The 22,389-nt window shown below is 41.0% G+C and overlaps 1 protein-coding gene across 1 annotated transcript in view; it reads left to right on the forward strand.

Annotated features, from left to right (window-relative positions):
• The window catches only part of LOC121657461, a 42,781-nt gene that overhangs the window by 14,119 nt on the left and 6,273 nt on the right, over window positions 1–22,389 (forward strand). The gene's annotated exons all lie outside the window — the stretch shown is intronic.

Below are 22,389 nucleotides of genomic sequence, written 5' to 3' on the forward strand. Positions count from 1 at the left end.
GAAAATCAAAGTGCTGGTTTCAAGAATTGGTAAAGATGTTAGTGCAGATGGTACTTGAAATATCATAGATGAAACCTTTCCTACTGTATTGTTTCTGAAAGTACACGTGTGATCTGGGTTTGTACCTCTTTGGAAATTCTTTTATTTTTAATTCAGATAACAGCAAGTAAATTGCTGCCAAAACATTATGGAACTATGCTGCACATAGCTACCATATTTTCTTGTCCTGAGAAATTCTGCTTGCTTCTTTTTTTTTTTTTTTTTTTTTTCATACCTTGGCTTAAAGAAAGCAGCATTAAATTGTATTGGAAGCTAAATTGAGTAAACTGTACCAATACTGCTGTTCAGATCCCTACCACTGGCTTTCTTAATATGTAGTCCTGGCATACGGAGCCATGTTAACACATGATGGTAGAATTTCTAGCTAAGCATGCCATGGTGGTGCATTTTCTCCCCCAGTGTTTCCTTACGTCTGCAATGACATTGTTGAGAGCAGTATTCTTGCGCTGCAAATGTACTTTGGCCAAGCACCTAAATTCTTGCAAGTTAGATAATCCCCACTTTGAAAGCATGAGGACAGCATGCAATTTCCCTGAAAGAAAGAATAAATTAGTGGCAGATATATGGACACCACATAGAGGTCAACTCTTTATCCAGTGATCTAGCTGGAAGGAATGTTGAATCTGTGTTGATATAGTGTATTTCCTCTTATGGCTCAATGACTTGCATTAATCACTTGATGGGAGGAAGAGGGATATTGCGAAGGCATTCTGTAAAACAACCACTGTCAACAAGAATTTTGACAGTTGAGTTTAAAGACTTGTAGTTTTAAATTTGGATTCTATTTAGTAAAAATTTTTTAGAAAACAAGTTGTCCAAGAATAGAGTGAAAATAAATAGTGACTTATCTTACCCTTGTAATGATTTGCTGAGTATCTTCACAAAGTGGAAGTGTTTGTAGGAGGACGTACTTCGATTTCAAATACAAGCAGGGCTTTGTAAACATATTCAAGTCACTGTGCACATGGCAGCTTTGTTTGCTCCTAGAACCTACTCTAGATGGGTTATATATTAAAAATCTCACACAACAGTTACATTATTGTGCAATTACTATCTTTAAAGGTTTGTTAAAATACTTTGCAGTTTTCTTTCTAATACCGTAGAAGGTCTGCTATCCATCCAATCATAGATTTTTGCATTACAAAGTTATTTTGGCGCCATCTCCAAAAAGCACATAACAAGTGTGCTGCAGTATTGGGCCTTTCTGGTTTGCCGTGTAGCTGGATGCTGGCTGGGTATCTGTGACTGTTCAGTTCCAAAAGAGCCATTTTGTGGTTGTGGGGTTTGGGGGTTTTTTTGTGATATGATTCATAATTCACTGTCTTCAAGATCCACCACCCACAACTACTTTTTGGCCAAATTTAAGACTGGAAAGAGGGGACCCAGTAGTCACTGAGTCACTTCTGTTTTGTGCCAACAAGTTGCTCTCTTGCTGATTAGCCACCTGCTTTTGATCTGGATTATATCCAGACCTGCTCCAGCTGGCCAGAGAATGGGAAAGTCAGCTATAGTCAAGGATACCTGCAAAGCACTGAGAGCTACAGCAAAGCATCTTTGAAGAGAAGCACAGGGAAAGGCAAATTAAAGGGAGAGCAAGGGGAAAAAAAAGGCAAGGAGCCAATTTCTGATCTCAGCATCACTGATGTCACTAATATGAATTTGGTCCACAGAGTGTTGAGGAAATGAGAATAGAAACAGGTCAGAGAGAAAGGTGACAGACTAGCACAGGTGACAGGGAGGGAAAAATTAATCATGTCTCAACTGTAGTCTTAGTGGCTACTCTGCTTTAACACTTGTAATGTCTTTTACTCATCCAAGAACATAAAATTAGTAAAATCATTCCAACAGACTTCTTGTCTTTCATAGCAGCTCCAGCCAGGGATTTGTACTGGTGGTGCAGTTATCTGCAGATCCATTTGAAAAGCAATATGCACAGATCTAATGAAGAGGAAAAGGTTTAAATCTCATGTTTCAAGTGAAATCCTATAGTAGCAAACATCCTTATACTTTAGATCTTCCTTCTTGTAATGTTCTACACATTTCCAAGGTTGCTTAATTTTCCGATGAATACCAACAGGCTTCAACTATGCTTTAGAACATGTTCTTGTAAAAAAGTGCAACAAACACGCAAAAAACTACCTTCCTGAAATATTTTCTTTTGAAAATGTTTATGAAACTCCATTGGTGAGTCAAAAAAGATAAAAATAAATGTTAAGTTTGCTGCAAGGATTTATTTAGTTGTTTCACTAGACTATTTGTTCTGAAAGTAGTTTTTCTTCTTCTAAAATAAGAAGCAAAAAGTATGCATGAAGAACCCTTCATCTGCTTTCAAGTATTCTTCAATCTATAAAAACTGTGTTTAATTAATTTTTTTTTTATAGTGAGTCCATTCTAAATTCTTTCCTTTTTTTGAACATTTGCCCCTCGAAAGTTGTTGGGGTGTTTTTTTTGCTTGTTTTGGTTTGTTTTTTTGGATTTTTTTGGTACATTGACCGGCAGTCATAAAACTGAGGCAAATAGCTAATTTCATGTGTCTAGGTACCTACAAGGGTTCATATGATTCAGTATGGTAATGTACATTGCAGTTACTGCCTTTCACTAAAGAGAAATAAGGCTTTGGAATTCTTTGTCCACTTGAATAGCAGTATGATTTTTGGAAGTGCTGTGTTTGAGAAGTCCTGCTGAACTGAGGAAAGGGAAGCATTGTCTCATATTCCTATTTGCAGAGAGTACAGGGGTTTTTTGCTGGATTTTTTTTTTGTATGTGTGAATTTATTTGAGATTGTCTTTGACTTGAAGCTGACAAACTTTGTCAAGCTTGAAAAATAACCTCTCACAAAAAAGAAAAAAAGCAAAGAAAATTCTACTTCAGTTAGTTACAGTCTTAGACATAACTAAGACAGATACTGCATATTAAAATACAGACATACCCCTGCCCCTAGAAACAGAACTGTCATCTGAGGTCAACAGTTTACATTAATAAGATATTTGAAATTCTCATTTCCAGATATTTCTGTTGCAGTTTGATTTCTTTTGTTGTATATTACCTCAGCCACCCAAATTTGCAAGTGGAAGCAGTCTTACAGCCTCAGACAACCCCCTGTAGAACTGCTGCTCACACAGGACTGTCCCTGTGTTTCAGCAGCATTGCCTGCAGTATTTAACACTTGTCATGTTTACAGATTTCCAACTTGAAGCCTAAACAGAGCAGGTGTGTGATTAGCTAATTAACTCAGCCAGCTGAGCTTTTTAAAAGTTAATTTAAGTGTAGCATATATTACATACAGACCCCAGTTTTTAATACTGCTGGATGAGGTCATTCTCTCCTAATTCGGAAGAGGCTTCAGTAGGGATAGATACGTATTAGGGGGTCAATAGGATTGTACAATTCTCTGCAATGGAAGTCAAATTATGTTATTCAGCAAATATTTATGTTTAAGATTTGAAAATATCTGTAGGTTTTTGCAACTCAGTTCCGAAGTTGAAGAAATTTCAGCATTTGAGATGTCTTGCTGTAGTAAGTTTACAAAATACCTTAATGCTATTATTTTGGAAAAATAAACATAATTGTTCTTTGTTTTTCACTATTGTACTTATATTTCTTGTAGAAATAATTTTTGTTTCCCTTAGCAGCAGCTGGAGCTGAGTTATGCTCCATATCTTCCTGGTAAAATTTGTCTAAATACAACCTTTAGGGACAGAAATTTGCACTAAGCTGCTAGTATAAATTCCAGTATGCTATAAATGCAGCCAGTCCACTTCTTACCATGGCAGCTTCTCTATTGGTCCATTGATAAAGGATCTCCCCACAGTAATCCTCCTTGGAAAAGTGATCTGCTCTTTGTTGTATGCTTACTAGCAAATACGAGTGAAACCCAGGATGTGATTATAAAGGTTTCTTCCTTTCAAGCTTGATTGGCTTTTCTTTATCATGTCTTAACCAAAAGTCTGCTCACTGCAAAGATAGCCTTCTCCATTTGACTGGGAGAAGGAGTCACGAGATGATCATGTGCAGCACACTTCCATGTTTGCCTCCCAGCAGTTCCTCGTCTCCTATCTGGCAGCTGCTAGCTTGGAGGTGAACCCCATGCTGCACTGGGTTGGTCCAAACCAGATTCCACTTCAGCTGTTTCCAAATAAAAAGAATCATCTTTCAAAGTTGAGACTGCTGTAAATTGCCAACATTTGTTAACACAAAGCATAGTTGTGAAGATGTGATTTGATTACATAGGTCCATAATTCTCAAATGGTCTGATTTCAGGCAAGTGCTTTGAGAAAGACCCTTCAGCCTCTTATTAACATCCCTTTTATATGCTGCTCATTGAGAAGATCCCCCTGATGCATGAATTGCGGCCAGGAATAATGAGGATATATTAGGAAATCTTAGGAAATGAGATGACACTTTGACATGACTATGGCTAGGGTCTATGACTGACATCATAGTGGTGGGGTTGCTCTAATCTCTGGCAGAATGATTTATCACGCATTACAGAACACATGCAGATAAGTTCCTTGTATCATATATAGTAAAAAGATCCTGAAATCCCTAATAAAAATGTTTCTCTGAATACTGTAGTGCAGAATTGTATTAGATAAATGTGAAGTATATGTACTGGAAATGCATCCAAAAAACTGTTTTTCTCTAAGCATAGAAGTGTATTTGACCTCTTAGAAAAAATGGAATTTAGCACCATCTGAACAAATATTTTTCTGCTGGCAATGCCTGCTGTTTCCTAAAAGGATGTTCTAGTTCTTCATAGGATTCTCCTTTCATTTGCTGCTTGTACAGTCTCACAGTTTCTCTAAGAATAAGAGTAAAGAAATTGATACTTCAGACTCATCTTTCTAGCTTATAGAAGTGACAGAGAAGACAACATCCTCTTTCTAAGCAAGAACATTCTGTTTTCTAGCTTACAGACCACAGATAATGCATGAGAAATTGCTTGAGAAAGTTCTCATGATTTTTCTTGGGAAAGTTATGGAAGAGCTGCTTTTTTCTCATTCTTTCTCAAATCGGGGTAATGTAAAAAGCAGTCTCTAGTTTGAATCAAGGCACAGTATTCTTTAAGTTGTCTAGATGCTATACAATCTCATGTAACATGATGTAGGAATTTTTATCGGTCTTGATATCATGTCAATAACAATATTAGCACAAAATAATCAATTTGAAATGTTTTTTATTCTATCCTGCATGTTAAAATTGTTTCTTTGATAGTTTTTCAGCCCAGTCACTTAGTCATTCCTGTAACTTCCTGTAGTTCAGAGATTCCAAGATATGCTGCAAGTACTGAGAATAGTTGGAGGTTAAAAGAAGTGCCAAAATCTGTTTTAATCTTCACCATGGTTTGAAGTAAGAAAAACATCAAGGCATGCTTTAAATGCAAGCTGAAAGTCAAAGATGCATCTGGTATGTAGGAAGTGCTTGTATAGCTTTTTGAACCCTCCAGGAACTGGATTTATATATTAAATATTTATAGCTTAGCTATGAGTGCTTTTGTATTCTGGTTTCTTCACCTTACAACAGGTTGGGTTGCAGGCAAAGTTACTCATTCAGAGTTTTGGTGGTCTGGTCTACTCTGAGTGTCATTGAAGTGGTGGAAAGTGGTGTATTGCTGCTTTTCCATAGTGACTTGCAAGTAGCTCTTTAATGTAAATACCTTCATTGCTTCACAGCTGGTGCAAGTGGTTTGCCCATAACAGGTTTGTATTTTGTCCAGAAACTGTAATTACATTTTTTTTTTCCCAAAAGAGGGATTTTCACTCCTGTAAAAAAACAGCCTGCAAAAAGCTGGCTATGTGTTGCGCTATATGTTTCTCACAGCTTTTTAGAAAGCTTTTAGAATAAAGATGTTTTTAGAGAAAAATATTTTTCAACTTCCAGGTATAACTACACCTCCAGATATAATCAGAATGTGACTATGCTGGTTTTCCCTAATTTCAGTAATTTCGTATCATTTTTGCTGTAACATTTTCCTAGGCATTGTGACAGAAGGGAAGAACTTAACATTCTTAAATAATAGTTTTTGATCTTCTGTGTCATTTAGCTTTTTCTGATCCATCTGCCATTGCGCAGGAAAAGGAAGTTTTCATAGCTGGGGCACATCTTTTTCTTCCTACTTTCTGACTAGAAATGTAACCTAGTATGATTACAGCAAAGAATTTGATTTGCACAAGACTTTGGGTATTAATGACATTGAGCACCATCTGAATACAAGTTGCTCAGAAGAAATCCATGAAAAAAAGACAACAAAGTAATTTTATAAGACTGAGACTACCACTCTCACAGTTTCAACTACCAGAAGTATTCCTCTGTGGGTTAGTTTCTTTCCTGACAAATTCATGGGCTTCACTTTAACAAACATAGGTTAAAAAATGAGGATGAAAACTAAGCAAAAATCCCCTAACAGTTCTTAACATCTGACAAGATATTACAAAATGAGCACTTTGTGTCCAAGTAGTACAGTTGTTAGCATCACTACCCTTACAGTAAAGAATTTCTTCCTAATAGCTAACCGAAACATGATCTCTTCCAGTTTAAAATGATTGTCCCTTGTCAATATCTGCCCAGAAAAAAAGTCCCTCTCCCTCGTTATTATAAGCCCCCTTAAGGTACTGGAAGACTACAGTGAAGTCTCCCCAGAGCCTTTTTTTCCAGGATGAACAAGCCCAGGTCTTTCAGCTTGTCTTCACAGGAGAGGTGCTCCATCTCTCTGATAATCTTCATGACTCTTCTCTGAATCTGCTCCAACAGTCACATGTCTTTTCTGAGCTCATTCAGCACTCTAGGTGGGATCTCACAAGGGCAGAATGAGGGGCAGAATCCCCTTCCTCGCCCTGCTGGCCACCCGCCTTGTTATGCAGCCCAGGACACGATTGGCTCTCTGGGCCGTGAGCACACACTGCTGGGTCATGTCCAGCTTTTCATCCCCAAGAAACCCCAAGTCTTTCTCCTAAAGGCTGCTCTGCTCCCAATGAGTTCTTCTCCCGGTCTGTACTCGTATCTGGGACTGCCCTGACCCAGGGGCAGCCCTTTGTGCTTGGACTTACTGAACTTCATGAGATTCCCATGGGCCCACTTCTCAAGATTGTCCAGGTCCCTCTGGATAGGTTCCTGTCTTTTCATTGTCTCAGCTTCTTGTCATCTGCAAAACTGCTGAGGGTGCACTTGATGTCACTGTTGATGTCATTGAGGAAGATACTGAAGAGCATCAGTCCCCAGACAGAGTCCTGAGAAACACCACCCCTCACTGGCCTCCACCTGGACACAGAGCCATTGACCACAAGTCTCTGGCTGTGTCCATCCAGCAGATTCCTTATTCACTGAATAGTACATCCATCAAATCCATGTCTCTCCAGTTTGGAGGTAATGATGTCATTTGGGACCATAAAGGCCTTACAGAAGGAGATACGAGACATCTGTCAATCTTCCCTTGTCCTTTCCATTGCTGTCACTGCATCATAGAAGACCACCAGATTGGTCAGGCATTTGCTCTCAGTAAAATTTGCTGGCTGCCTCAAATCACCTCCTTGTCTTTTCTGTCCCTCAGCATATCTACAAGGAAGATTTACTCCATGATCTTCCCAAACATGTAGGTGGGGCTCACTGGTCTATAACTCCACAGATCTTCCTTTCTCCTATTTTTAAAAGTGGGAGTGAGGTTTCCCTTTTTCCAGTCTCTTCACCTGTCTGCCAGGACTTTTCAAATATGATGGAGAGTGACTTGGCAACAAAAGCCACTTTCCTCAGGACCCTGAGGTGCATTTCATCAGATCTCATAGACTTGTGGCTGTTCAGCTTCATCAAGTAATCCCAGACCTGCTCTTTGCTTATAGAGTGCAGGACTTTGCTCCCTCAACACCCACAGATAGGATCAGGAACTTGAGAGAAGTGGGAAGCCTGGCTGTCAGTGAAGACTTAGAGCAAAGAACTTAGTGAGTACCTCAGCCTTCCAGTTACCACTGGTTCACCCTTCTCACTTAGCAGGGTGGATACTCTCTACTTGGCCTTTCTTTTCTGACCTATGTATTTACAGAATCCCTTCTTGTTATTCACATCTCTTGCCAAGTCTTGTTCCAGCTTTGCCTTGACTTCCGTGATGCCATCCCTACACATCCAAATTATATCCCAGTACTCTCCCCTGTACCTCTCCCTGCTTCCACTGGCGGTACATTTGTTTCTTACTCCTCAGTTTGTTGAGCAGACACTTGCTTAGCCATGCTGTTTTCCAGCCTGCCTTCCATGATTTCCAACACACTGGGATAAAGATCTCTTGTGCTCTACGAGAGCTCTGATCAGCCCCTCTATTCTTAAGGAAAGTTACCTGGGGGATGACCTCATTCACCATTTTTTCCCAACAGCTGGAATTCTACTCTTGCAAAGTTCAGGGTCTTGATTTTGCTCCTTGCCAGGCCCAAACTCCTTGAGATCACAAACTCAACCAGCCTTGTTACAGCCAAGGCTGCCTCTGATCTTAACGCCTTTGATGTGCTCACCCACCTCATTAGTGATTACCGGGTCCAGTAATGTCTCACCTCTGGTTAGTTTGTCTAATACCTGTACCAGGAAGTTGTCCTCTACACTCTCCAGGAGTCTCCTGGATTGCTTGCTGTATTGATTTCCCAGCAGATGACCAGGTGGTTGAAGTCCTCCATCAGGATGAGAGCTTGTGAGTGTGATGCTTCCTGTATTTGAAGCAAAATGCTTTGTTGACAGGTTCCCCCGGTCAGGCAACCTGTAGCAGACCCCTGCCACCAGGTGTCCTTTGTTGGTCTGCTTCTTGATTTTCACCCACAGGGTCTCAGTCTGTTCGTGGCCGTTTCCCAGAGGAGCTCTTCACGATCTGACCCTTCCTTAACATTGAGCACAGTGCCCCCACCCCTCCTTCCCAGCCTGTCTCCTGAAAAGCTTGTGGCCCTCAACTGCAGTGCTCCAGTCATGTACCTCATCCCACCATGTTTCTGTGATAGCAGTTAGGTCATAGTTTTCTAATTGCACCATGGTTTCCAGCTCCTCTTGCTTGTTACCTGTGCTGCATGAATTGGTGTAGAGGCACTTCAGTGGGGCTATCCACCTCTTCATTTTCTGGGAAGAGCCCTCTTTAGTTCTTTTGGGATGATTTACAGGTATTTCCCTGCTGTTCCCTAAAGTGCTGTTGTTCCTGGTTCCTTGCTGATAAACCAGTAGAGCATCCTCTTTCTCTGCTAAATGTAGTTTAAAGCTTTACTAGTACGTCTTGCCTGCTTGTTCCCCAGAGAAAGTGTCTGAACACTTCAGTACCAAGGTTTGTTTAAGCACAGCACAGAGATGTAGCAGTGTTTATAAAATGTATTCCTAATCCTGCAGAACCCTGAAGGCCAGAGCATGAAAAACCATCTGGAAATAAAAAGAAAGGAATATTGTGCTGAGTCTAATAAGGCCCATTCTTTTTTTGTGAGAAAGCTGTTGAATGCATGACCATGTGCTCAACAACAAATAATGCCTAAACACGCAAGTAAGGCCAGCTTCTTAATAATTATAATCAAGGTCAACATTTTTAAAAGTGCAAACTACTAATTACAGAAATATGAGGCCTAATCTTACAATCTTTCCCACAGGGAGAGTTTTCTTGGCTACACTAACAGTGCTCACCAGTGTAAATATTGGAGTCAAAGAATGGTTTGTGTAAGAACAGACCTTAAAGATCCTTCAGTTCCAGACTTCTTGTCATGGGCAGGGACACTTTCCACTAGACCAGGTTGCTCAGAGCTCCATCCAACCTGGCCTTGGACACTTCCAGGGACAGGGTATCTACAGCTTCTCTGGGCAACCTGTTCCTGTGCCTCACCACCCTCCCAGGAAAGAATTTCTTCCAAATATCTTATCTAAATCTGCTCTCTTTCAGTTTGAAGCCATACCCCTTGTCCTGTCACTAGAAGCCGTTTTAAGAAGTCCCTCTCCAGCTTTCTTGTAGACCTCCCATATGGACTGGAAGGCTGCTTTAAAGTCTCTCCAGAGCCTTCTCTTCTCCAGGCTAAGTTCAGCTCTCTCAGCATGTCCTCATAGAAGTGGGGTTCCATCCCTCTGATCATCTTTGTGGACTTCCTCTGGACCTGCTTAAACAGGTCCATGCCTTTCTTATGTTGGAGCTCCAGTTATAATGTTTCCATAAGTGATCCATTCATAGATGCAGACAAATAAAAAATGTCTCATTTCACCTTCTTCAGTCATGAGGGAGATACTTGGGTTTAAAAGCAGTTTATTTAGAAGCTCTTGGAGGAGATTCAAATCTGACCAAAACTCAGGTGTTCTGAATTTCGTTGATTGTTTAATTTAAATCACTCCTGCAGAGTCATTTAAATTGAGCTGGCAAAGTGAGTAGATAAGAAAGCAGGCAGACTTTCATCTTGTTTCCATTGTTTATGACAGATTGGGTGGTGCCTGGAGGAAGGTGCCTGCATGTATAAACAAGCTCTAAGGTAATATATTGGCAAGTCTGCATGTGCTGAAAATTGAGCATGCATCATGCTGAAATGATGCTTCCTCAACAGAGAAAAACAGTCTTTGTAGATGCTTGTCTCAGAGATGTTTCACAAGATGTCTAAGGTTTTTGGAAGAAGTGGTATAGATGCCAGACTTGTTAAACTTTCTCTAAAAATTAACCTGTACCCGCTGAAAATGAAATTAAATGTACTTACTCCTAATTTTCTATGCCTAATAGGGAAAATACGTTCGTTACTTTTGGTTAATTGAAATTTGTTAGATAAATTTAGATGAAACTCAGCCAATTTTCCTTCCCTACAAGTTCTTCACCACTTCTGTGATGATGTTTTCCACAGTCCTCAGATTTGCCAGAGATTATTTTTCTTGTAATGCTGAAAAGTGAGAATATATTCAGGTACTGTTCAACTTTTTCTGTAAACCTTTCTTTCAGAAAGTATATCCAACTTCCTGCATCTCTCTGACCATGGGACATAGTATAACTCTGTGCTATGCCTGGTTTTGTGTGCTGAACAGGTATTTTCTTAATTTTTGCAAACACTCAAATAATTTTAATTTCATTCCAAATTCAATCTCTTTAATTCCAAATTAAATTTCAATCAATCAAATTGTTGTAAACTTTCACTCACAGATTTGAGTAAATATGATATTAACTAGCATGTTCCCTTTCTCTATAATTTTTGGAAAAGGAGCCCTGGTTTTGCAGGCTGGCAGTCAGGACAGAATATTTAAGTCACTTAACATGGAAGAGTTTAGGTCCCTAGAAACTAAGTGGAAGCATGGAATGCATGAGGGCAATGAACCTTAGCCACTGAGGCTGGTGGGCATTTGTAGCAGAGTCAGGTACATCAGGTTCCTCAGTGCTGTGTCTGCTTGGTTTGAATATCTCCAGGGACAGAGACTACCACCCTCTCTGGAAAACTTGTTCTTGTATTTGATCACCCTCACAGTATTTTTTTTTTCCTTGTGGTTAAATGGAATGTCTTAGTTTGATTTGTGCTTACTGCCTGTTCTTCCTTCACTGGATATTACTGGGAAGAGTCTGACTCCATTTTCTTTATTCTCTTCCATTGAGTGTTTACACACATTTATAAGACCCTCCTGGGACCTCTCTTGTTCAGGTGGAACAGTTCCAGCTCTCTCAGCCTCTCTTTCTGTAAAAGGTGCTCTAGTCCCTTCATTGTATTTGTGGTCTGTCATCAGACTCACTCCAGGATGTTCAGTGTGGCCCAGACCTGGACCCAGCATCTGCATGTGCATCACCAGTGCTGAGCAGAGAGAAAGGATCTCATCACTTGACTTACTGGCAGTGCTCTTCCTAAAGCAACCCAGGATACCACTGGCCTTTTTTGCCTCCGGGGCACACTTCTGACTCATGGTCAACTTGTTGTTGACTCAGACCTCCGGCACATTTTCTGACAAGCTGCTCTTCAGCTGTTCAGCCCCTGTGTGTAGCCCCACTGTGTGGTGGACTCATGTATGTCCAGTTTGTACATAAACCTATTTAAGGGTGTAGGCACCTGAGTTTTCATCCTAAGGTACTCTACTACATATCCATGCCTAGGCTGCAGCTGGCTTGACAGGTCTGAGAACTGCTTTCTGGGTCATGCCTGAGCCAGTTCAGAGGTTCTTTGATAGGTTGTGCTCTGCCTACAGCTCCAAAGGGATCCAATGCTGTGACTGTGTTTTTAGCATGCACCTGAATATGTACTGTCAATGAATCATCCCAAAAGAGAGCAGCTGTGGCCATTTTAATTCTTAAATACAGCTGGCAGTCCAGCTAACTTTTTTTTTTTTTTTTTAATGCAGCAGAACTTGCTCAGCAAACAAGGAACCAGGCTTTTTGGTTTTCTCCAATTTCAGTGTGTCTAATGTTTACGGGAACTAGTAAAGCCTTAGTAGCTCTGGGCAATGGGATGGCTCAGGGGCTTAGGTTGCTGTCTGTCTGCTTGCAAAGTGACAGTTGCCATGGTATCTGAGCACCTCTAGAAAGACAGCTTGTTCCTGCAGGCCTACAAACAGCATCCAGCCTAACCGAGCTCTTGAAAGTACTATCATGCCTGGGCTGATCAACAGCGTGTATGCACTGGCCCAAAAAGAAAATGAGTTAATTTGAACTTGGGTTCTCTGGAAGCTGTGATTTTGAACTTCCTGAATGTCTTGGGGCAACTTTATGATGCTGTATCCCCTACCTGTTCAGGGTGGGTGGGGCATGGGGGTCCATGAGGGACCTTAGTGGCCTAAGGAAGGATTACACTCAACAGTCTGATGAATTCATATTAAGGTGGTTAGTCTGTATTTGGGATGCTGCAGGCGGTAATACAGTTCTGGACAGCACTGAACCAAGGCATTTGGAATCCCTGTCACATGGTCCAGCTATTGACCAGGGGATGGTAAGGGGGCCTGAACCTCTCAGTCTCTGGACATAGCTCTTGAGAAGTGTGGGGGAAAGATACCTGTGCTCAGATGATATCTATATGCAACAAACCCTGTGGAAGACCATAGAACAAGGGATTCAACACTTGAGAGAACTGGTGGTGGTAGAGCTTGTCTTCACAGATGACCCAACAATTAGGAGTCCAAACTTGGGAAGATGTACACCAGTGATGTGGCTAAAACTCATACGACTTAGGCCATAAGAATACGCTTCTGCTTTAGCAATGATGAAGCAGGATGAAGGGGATGAGACCATGCCTGCTATGGTGAAGAAGCTCCGAGCATATGCGGGTGCTGTGCATGGCCCAACACATGCAGGAGTCGCAGCTGTGGAAACGCATCTGCAGAAAATGGAAGATAGGATGCAGGATAATCACCAGAAACTCAGGGACAAAGTTAAAGAGGGCCTTCTCCAAATCTCGTCAGTATGGACCAGAGGTTCTGTTACCAAAAGCAGGTGTCCCCCAGCTAGAGAGAGAAGGTACACCCCAAGAGCTGAACTATGGTTCTTCCTGTGTGACTGTGGGGATAATATGAGGAGGTGGGATGGAAATCCCACTTCTGCCCTGGCAGCATGAGTGCGTGAATTGAAGGAGGGCAAGACTCAGAGAGGAAGTTTCACCAGAAAGGAAGTAGCTCCAATTGCCCGTAGCGAACTGCCAGGTATGATGGAAGAGAAGATGACATGTCCAATCCTGTTGAAGGAATCTCTAAAATGTATGCCTAGGGAAGCAAGGATAACCAGGACTAGCGGGGCCCTGCCTCTAGCCAGGTAGAGGCCAGGGAAAACCATGTTTTTTGGACAGTGTGGATTCGCTGGCCTGGCACATCAGAACCACAAAAATATGATGCCTTGGTCGACACTGGTGCGCAGTGCACCTTGCTCCCATAGGGACATGTGGGGGTAGAATCTGTTTCTGTTGTTGGCATGATGGGGGCGATTGCAGGATTTGACCCTGTTGGAAGCTGAGGTGAGCCTGACTGGAAATGAGTGGAAGAAACATCCGATTGTGACTGGCCCAGAGGCCCCGTGCATTCTGGGCATAGACTTCCTCCAAAGTAGATATTTCAAAGACCTGAAGGGACTCAGGTGGGCCTTGGGAACAGCTGCTGTGGAGGCAGAGGGCATTAGGCAATTGAACACCTTGTCTGGGCTGACCAAGAATCCTTCTGCAGTTGGGCTCCTGAAGGGAGAAGAGCAGCGAGTGCCAATTGCCACCTCAACAGTGCACCGCTGGCAGTATTGGACAAATTGAGGTGCTGTGATCCCCATCCACAAGATGATCCACGAGCTGGAGAGTCAAGGGGTGGTCAGCAAGACCCACTCACCCTTCAACAGCCCCATCTGACCTGTGTGCAAGTCTGACAGGGAATGGAGATTGACTGTGGACTACCGTGCCGTGAATGAAGTGACTCCACCGCTGAGCGCTGCCGTGCTGGACATGCTGGAGCTCCAGTATGAGCTGGAGTCCAAAGCAGCAAAGTGGTACACCACTATTGACATTGCCAATGCATTTTTCTCCATTCCTTTGGCAGCAGAGTGCAGGCCTCAGTTTGCCTTCACCTGGGGGGGCGTGCAGTACACCTGGAACCGACTGCCCCAGGGGTGGAAGCACAGTCCCACCATCTGCCATGGACTGATCCAGGCTGCACTGGAAAAGGGTGAGGCTCCAGAACATTTGGAGTACATTGATGACATCATTGTGTGGGGGAACACCATGGAAGAAGTGTTTGAGAAAGGAGAGAAAATATCTAGATTCTCCTGGAAGCTGGTTTTGCTATGAAAAGGAGCGAAGTCAAGGGACCTGCTCGAGAGATCCAGTTCCTGGATTAGAGGTTGCGCTAAGCCTGATGTGATCAACTGCAACTCCGGTGACTTCAAGGGCTGTTGTCCCACTGTCACCCTCACTGAAATTACTATTTCGGTGACAGTGAAATAATTCCCATCAAATACAAATTACTTAGAAGCATCTGGATAGAACTTAACCATACAAGTTAAACCTATTTTTCATAGCTATCATCAGTGAACTGAAGACAGGAAACCAATCTAATCTGTTTTATTAAGTTGTAAGAGTTGGACATGGCCACACCACAAGTAAGTTCCTATAGAGAGCTTCCATTACAAACACAAAATCCTGTCCAGGGAAGCAGGACCAGACTATATTAGAAAAATTAATTTCAAACAATTAACATCTGTTCATTGCAAAAGCAATTTGTCTTGCAGCCACTACATCGAGAGAGAGGCATTTGTCTTTGTTTTAAAAATGTAACATAACAGTGAAAAGCAAGAAGACTGCCAAAGACCAGACTGAAAGGACTTGTGGGTTTGCCAGATAGGTCAGAGTTGGGATTGTTTGCCAGTTACTGACCTGAAACATCTCTACTAGGTCTGACTGGGATGAAGGTCATTTTCACCATAACAACTCCTGTGGTGCTGGTAACAGACCAACGTTTCAGATACTGCTGAACAGTGTTTGTGCAGTGTGAAAGCCTTCTCTGCTCACTCCTACCGCAGTGAATAGATAGGAGTGTGTGAGAGGTAGGATGGGGGCACAGCTAGGCAGATAACCCAAACTGACCAAAGAGATTTTCCATGCCCTAGAGTGTCATGTTCAGCAATAAAAGACAGGGAGGAGTGGAGTTAGGTAGGCTAGCTATCTATTCCTTGGGAACTGGTGGGGCATTACTCTAGCACAGGAGATGGTTAGTGATTGTCCTTGTGTCATGAGCTCTGTTTTTTTTCCCTATTTCTTCTTCCACTTTTCCATTGCCTGTTAAACTGTTCTTACCTTGACCCATGATTTTTCTGGGGTTTGCTCTTTCTTTGTGTCTTTCCCCATAAAACTCTCTTTGGGGGTGGGGAAGTGAGTAAATGTCTGTGTAATGCTTAGGTGCCCACAATAGTTTAGCATAACTAATATAAATATCAGTTTTCAGATAGGTGTGTGTTTAAAACCCATGAACTAAGGAACTGAAGCTTTTTGTAGAACAGAATTGTGTGCTCTAAAGTCCATGGAAGCGGGGAGCATTGAACAGGCAGAGAAATTCCTCACATTTTCTGGAGAGTACCATGTGGAATGAGGCAGGGCCTCTGAATCACTCCAGACCTTGCCTTGTCTTCTTTGTCTTTCATAGTCAACAGTGGTGACTGATGAGACAGCCTTTAAACTGCAGCCACCATGAGAAGGCTTTTATCAAGACAGATGAGGGCTGCTAATAGCACTTTGCTTGCTTGTTTCAAACCATTGTGTTCTTTCCAACCTGAAAGTTTTACTACCCTTTGTGGATTTCATGTTTCATGGAAGGCTGGCATTCCTTTCTCCTAAGAGAAAGCTGGAAATGTGAGCAAAACTGCAAAACCATGATTTTGAATATGAAATAGTCAAAATATCTGCCTGGTTTCACTGAGGAAAAAGTAATTCGCAGAGGAAAGTTCCATGCCCTTAAAAAGTTGGTTAAGGACATAGAAAATATATTTATATGTTCACACCCAAGGAACTGATCCTTCAATAAGAAGCTGCTCTAGTGTGTTATCCTTGAAGCCAGCACATCTCTGCTCTGCATCATCTGAATGCAGGGTCAATTCCTATACTTGCTAAGGATTGAATATAGGGAGCGCAGACACAAAGATAAACATTATACAGGGCCTGGCTGGGGCGGAGTTAATTTTCTTCCAGATGGTGCTCTGTTTTGGATTTGTGACTAAAGCAGTGGTGATGGCACCATGTTGTGGCAGGGCTTGTATGGCACTGGGGCTTTCTCTTTTCCCAACTCTGCCTCAGCAGAAGGTTGGGGGAACATGAGATGGGAGAGGATGTAACCAGGACGCTTGACCCAAACTGACCAAAGGGATATCCCATGCCATAGAATATAATGGGTGGAGAGGGTTTGGGGTTTTTTTGAATGGAGGCTTTGCTTGAAGACTAACCTGGTGTCAGTATCAGTGTGCTTGTGAGTGGCTTCTTTGCATCACTCGCTTTTGTTTTACTCTTGTTTATTGTTGTTTTCTTTCTTTTTCCTTCTTCCTTGTTCCTTCCCATTTTAAACTATTTTTATCTCAACCCCTGAATTTTCTTGCTTTTGTTCTTCCTATTCTCTCCTTGTCTGACAGTGGGGGAGTGATAAAGTAGCTGTGTGGGGCTGACATGTCTACCAGCCTTAATCCACAACACATCTTGCCTAAAATAATCATCATCTGTGGCACCTGCCAGGCAGAACTCTCACAGGACCTGATTTTCACTCACATGCATGAAGTTACTAATGGCTTAAATGTTTGTTGAATAAGGCCCCAAAACAAAAAAGAGGCATTGAGGCTTCTGGGAGGGAGAATGGCGCAGATGAGTTTTATAATATTTAGACAAAATAATTTTTTGACAACTGACAAATCTTACTTTGTGTATCTATAGAACTGCTTTTAAACAGGTGGTTCCCGATCCAGTTTGCACGTAGCCATCAATCTGTTCAACCCAGAAGAGAGTCTCATTTGAAAGCTTGTCTATTGAATTGTGACTGGTATCTCCATAATGGCAACATTTTTTAACAAGTTGTGGCAGAATGGCCCCCCCAGGAGGTCTTGTTACCTATCAGCTGATGCGATAGCTCAGGGCATCTTCCCCCTCACATGCATTTGCTAATTGCTGAAATAACTCAATCAGGACAGCTTGTCTTGTAGCAAGTTATTTAGGCACCATGGAGGTGACATTCCCAGCTGACAATAAATATCTTGCCTTGAAAGCAAGATTGCAGGAAGATAAGCTTGAATTTCTGAGTGACAGACACTGCACTACAAACTATAAAAGCTACACCATACTTTCACAAAGCAGAAATCTTCTGCGCATTCCCTGGAAATGTGTGGGGATCTCTCCTCGAGATTTGGGATGCCTATCTTGAGTCACTCTCTTGAGGGTTGAGTGAAAGGTCTCTGTGTACCCTGTCGACAATTCGGTGGTAAGTCACATTGACTCCTAATCTATACCATTTCTTTGCTAGCTGTAGTATAGGTACCTTACTGTCATGGACTGTTTTATGTAATCTACTAGTAGTTCTTTTGTTTTATCTTGTGTAGTAACTAACTCTAAGGCCTTTTGTCTGTTAATCTCCTGTCTATTTAATAAATAATCCATTTTATAATAGACCTGATCTGCCATTCTTGAGAACTTGTGAGCCATAGCAGTTCAGGTGCAGGTCACCTAAGTAGAGCTGCTGTGAAAAATCTGAGCCTAAGGCAGATCTGTCCAAAGCTCTCACTTGATCCATAACACAAATGTATGAAAAAGGACTTACATCTGAAAAGGCACCAAGACATTCACATTGTTAAAAGCTTTCAATATTTTTTACCTCCTGGACAGAAGAATCATGTATCAATAACAGTGGAAAAAACTAACTTGGCTTTAAATTAAAGATTTTCTTTATAACTTAAAAGAAAACCTGAATGCTGAACCTGCGCAAATGCTCTAATTTATGTTTATTTCCAGTTTGGGGGGAAGCTAGTGATATCTACATTGCAATACTGCCTTAGTATAACACTGTGTAATAAACATTTCTCAGTAATTGCTAGCATTAGTGTTACACAACCACTAATACCTTACCTTGGGTGCATCATCCCAGAAAATACTAAAATGTGAGTATTTCCCACTTGGAAAAGCTGAGATATCACCTTAGCCTTTCTCTACTTGATTTAATGTGCTCTAGCCAATATCCTGTCAAGCTGACATTTGAATGCAGATAACACTGGCATATATATATATATATCTGTAAGTAAAAGAAACATTTCAATACTACTGAGAAGAGAGAATGTGAGTAGTTTACCGAAGACTACAGATAGTAAACATGGGAAATATCTTTTTGGAGCAACAAACACTGATCTGTTAATATCAGTGATTACTCTCATATGATGAATTAGGGTTACCTGGACACTTATTAGACAGTATTAAACATAATCTTTGGATAGTTAAATGACATGTAAATTAATTATAGCATAAACAAGTGATGCTTGCATGAGTTTTTGATTGGATTCAAGATCAGAATATGCAAAAGCAGTCAGAACCGAGCTGGATGTTGTTCAGCAGATCCTGTTCTGGTTTTTAATCACAGGTTCAGAACTGAACATCATTCCAAACATGTGGTAAAGTTAGAGTTTTCTGTCTTGATTTATGAAAATAAAAAATGATCCATGGCCTCTAGCCTGAAAGATGCATCTCCTACTATCTCTTCTAGCTGAGCTCAACTGACAAACTTAGGTTCGATCTACTCCAGTTCATAAAATATGGAGATATTGGCAGGGACTTTGCAGCCTTGGTCTCGTTTCCCTGTCACAGTGTCACAGTGGCTTACACTTTTTGTCCACGCCCACTCAGCTGACATATGCTTTTACCAGTCACTCTTGATAAAACAGCTTGAACTAGAAATAAATGCTGATATAAAAACTCATAACACACCTTCAAATCCACTCTGTTGAGAGCAAATCTATTTTCTTCTAATGAAGGTACAGCTGCTTACAGAAGTGATGAATATGGCACTGTGACAAGACATAAGCATGTATTTAACTGTAAATATGTGCTTAAATTCCCAAGCACTCTCAGACTTAAAGTATGTGTTCATTTGAGCTGAGAATTCTGTTGCTGATTCTAATAACTGCAAAGAAAGCCGCTAAACTGATGATGCAGTAGGAGTTGAGATGGTGATAACTATGTCGGTATCATCTTAAAAAATAGGTATTTTTCTCCTTGTTGTGCTTGTAAATGCCATGACAGAAGAGAACATGGCTTTCCAGGCTATTTATTTGTTTGTCAGTTTGTTTATTGTTAGGATTCATGAAAGAGATGTAGGTAATTGCAATGGAAATATTTTCCATGGGTTTTGGGTATTTCAGTAGATATTTATGGACAAGGTTAGCCTGATGACAGGTTTTGTAAGAGTATAAGGGAGTCTAGTGAAGTAATTTGAATCACTAGAAAAGGGGACCAATGTCAATCAGGTTTCTTCAGGGCTTCCAAGCAATGTTGTATACTTGTGACTATTGCACCAGCATGAATAAGGTGCTTCCTTCTCCCTGCAGGGTAGCACCACTGAAAGAACAAGATTGAAATACACTTGTTCTCATCATTGCTTCAGGTATAATTGAAGAATAACTGGTTTCAGGCAGTGAAGGCTGTGACTGAAAAGCATGTAGCATCATGCAGTTTGAGCTAAATTACATCCATGTGATGAATTAAGCATAGACTTTGTGCTTTTTGCCCAGGCATGTTCAGCAAATGAACTTCTTTAGTAAGGCAGTACAAAGATGCTGTACTAGACTGACCTCCACAATACTGGAAGGAAAAAGTGTGAGCCTGGATCATGAATTAACTTAGGTGAGGTGTTTCCTTTATGTGATCTGGAAGGGCTGAACATGTTCATACCACGGGTAAGTCCACATAGAGCTGTACAAAGCTTTAATCTTCCAGAAAATGGTGTGAGTGTTCTGCAGTCTTGAGGTTTTTTCAGGTTGACCAACAGTATTTTTCCTGGAAATATGATGTTTGCTGTGAGCCAGCCTGCTCATGTCTGCTGTCCAGCTTGTGCATCTCCTTCCAGGGTGGGTGAAGCCCATTCTCTCTGTCTGCACATTCTTCTCCCATCCTCTGCATTTGAATGTTTCCTGGCCGATGTCTTGTGATTTTTGTTTTAATCACTGCTTTTTCCTCCTTAGCCATTATTGCATCACACATTGTGAAATGTTGATAGGCTTGGAAGTCACTGTATGAATAATACCATACTTTTTATTTCGTATTGTAATAATATAAATATTTTCTTACAGCATCCTTTCTATTACATATAACACAGGGTGATTCATTGTTACATGCACTCCTTACATTTCAGAATGTCATGTTCTGGATCAGACATTACTCTGACGATGTGACAAGTGCCTTTGTCACGGTTTCTTATGTATTTACACCCCCCACTGGGTGACATATTCTGTTGAATTAACTCTGAAATGGTACATTTTCTATCAGCACACTTATGCTTGAGAATGTATTGTACTTCTGCTTTGATTTTTACAGCAGTTGATTAAGAAAGGACTGGATTAACTTCATCATATTCACAATGAGGAAGGAAAATGCATGCTGAATACTTTAGTTATAGTGGTGCATAATAAGTCGTTTGTTGTTTCATGGGGTATCCCAAAATACAAGTTACAGTACAGATAAAAAATGAAAGCTTAAGTTGCCTAAAGATAATAGTTTAGGTAGCACTGCATTTGTAAACAAAGAACACTTACACTTACGCTAAACGTCAGGATGAATATTTTTTTCCCCATTTGGAGAATCTATTATTAGCTTTCTTATTTCCATTCTGGCTTAATTTTCTGCAGCCTGGATTGGCTCTGGCGTCATTATATTTCAGGTTGTTTCTACTATTGTGTCCGTGGCCTTACTTATCCATCATTTTATTTGGCTTGCCGTTTCAGATGTTAGATGTAAGCTGTGACATTTATCTAGGCTCTCACAATAAATGGCTTTGGAAGAGTCACTCAGAATGCTTTGGCAATGCCTCTGTCCACCTCTTGAAGAGCAACCTGATGGAACTACCTTCTGTCTGATTCAGTTGTTCCCTTCGTTCTCCCCTCCATCAACAGCTGTTACAGAAATTTAGAAAAATGCATGTGTTGCATACACACGCACACACTCCTCAACTGCTGGACAAAGAACACTTTACCACTTTATACCCTTCAGATAAATTGTAATAGACCTCTGGCAACTCCTGTTAGAGAAGGTGAGTTACTACACTGAACTACACAATAGCATACATCAAAAAAGATTTTGTGTTAATCACGGAGGGTATCACAGAACTGCCAGAATTTATCTGGATTCAGCCTATAAAAAATATGCAGATGGCAGTTTTAAGTCCTATAGGCTGTCACTGAGCTGAGTACCATAGAATAAGAGAAGAAGAAATTACTGAAATGCATAGTTATAAATGTCATTATTTTTTGCAGGCCGAACCAAGTATTCAGCCTGTTATATGGGTTGTATCCATGTTATATCAATACAGGTTTTATCAATACAATTTACGCTTGTATGGTTTATAGGCTCTGATTCAAAAGGAGAAGGCCTATGTAGAACTAGCCTAACTTCCCATTAAGGGGAGACTAAAATTCCGTGGCTTTTAATTAAAATAGAGAAGTTGTATTATAAAAGTAAATAAAGACCCAGGTGATAGGTGCTCCAGCTTTTTGCAGGGCAAGCTGATCCACGCAATCTAGTCCCATTCACACAGGAGTAGATTGATATCAATTGTACAATGTGATCTTTGTTGCCAAGATTTTCTGTGAAACCTATTAATGTCTACTCTGGTCAAAGGAAAAATAGTATAGGTCATTGAAGAAAGTAGAATACATAGAAATAGTGTGACTAAAGTACAATAATTTTGCCAGA

This window comes from Corvus kubaryi, unplaced genomic scaffold (genome assembly GCF_017639235.1).
Source record: "Corvus kubaryi isolate FWS band 111438036 unplaced genomic scaffold, C.kubaryi_AGA036_p1.0 split1-37296, whole genome shotgun sequence".
Lineage (NCBI taxonomy): Eukaryota > Metazoa > Chordata > Aves > Passeriformes > Corvidae > Corvus > Corvus kubaryi.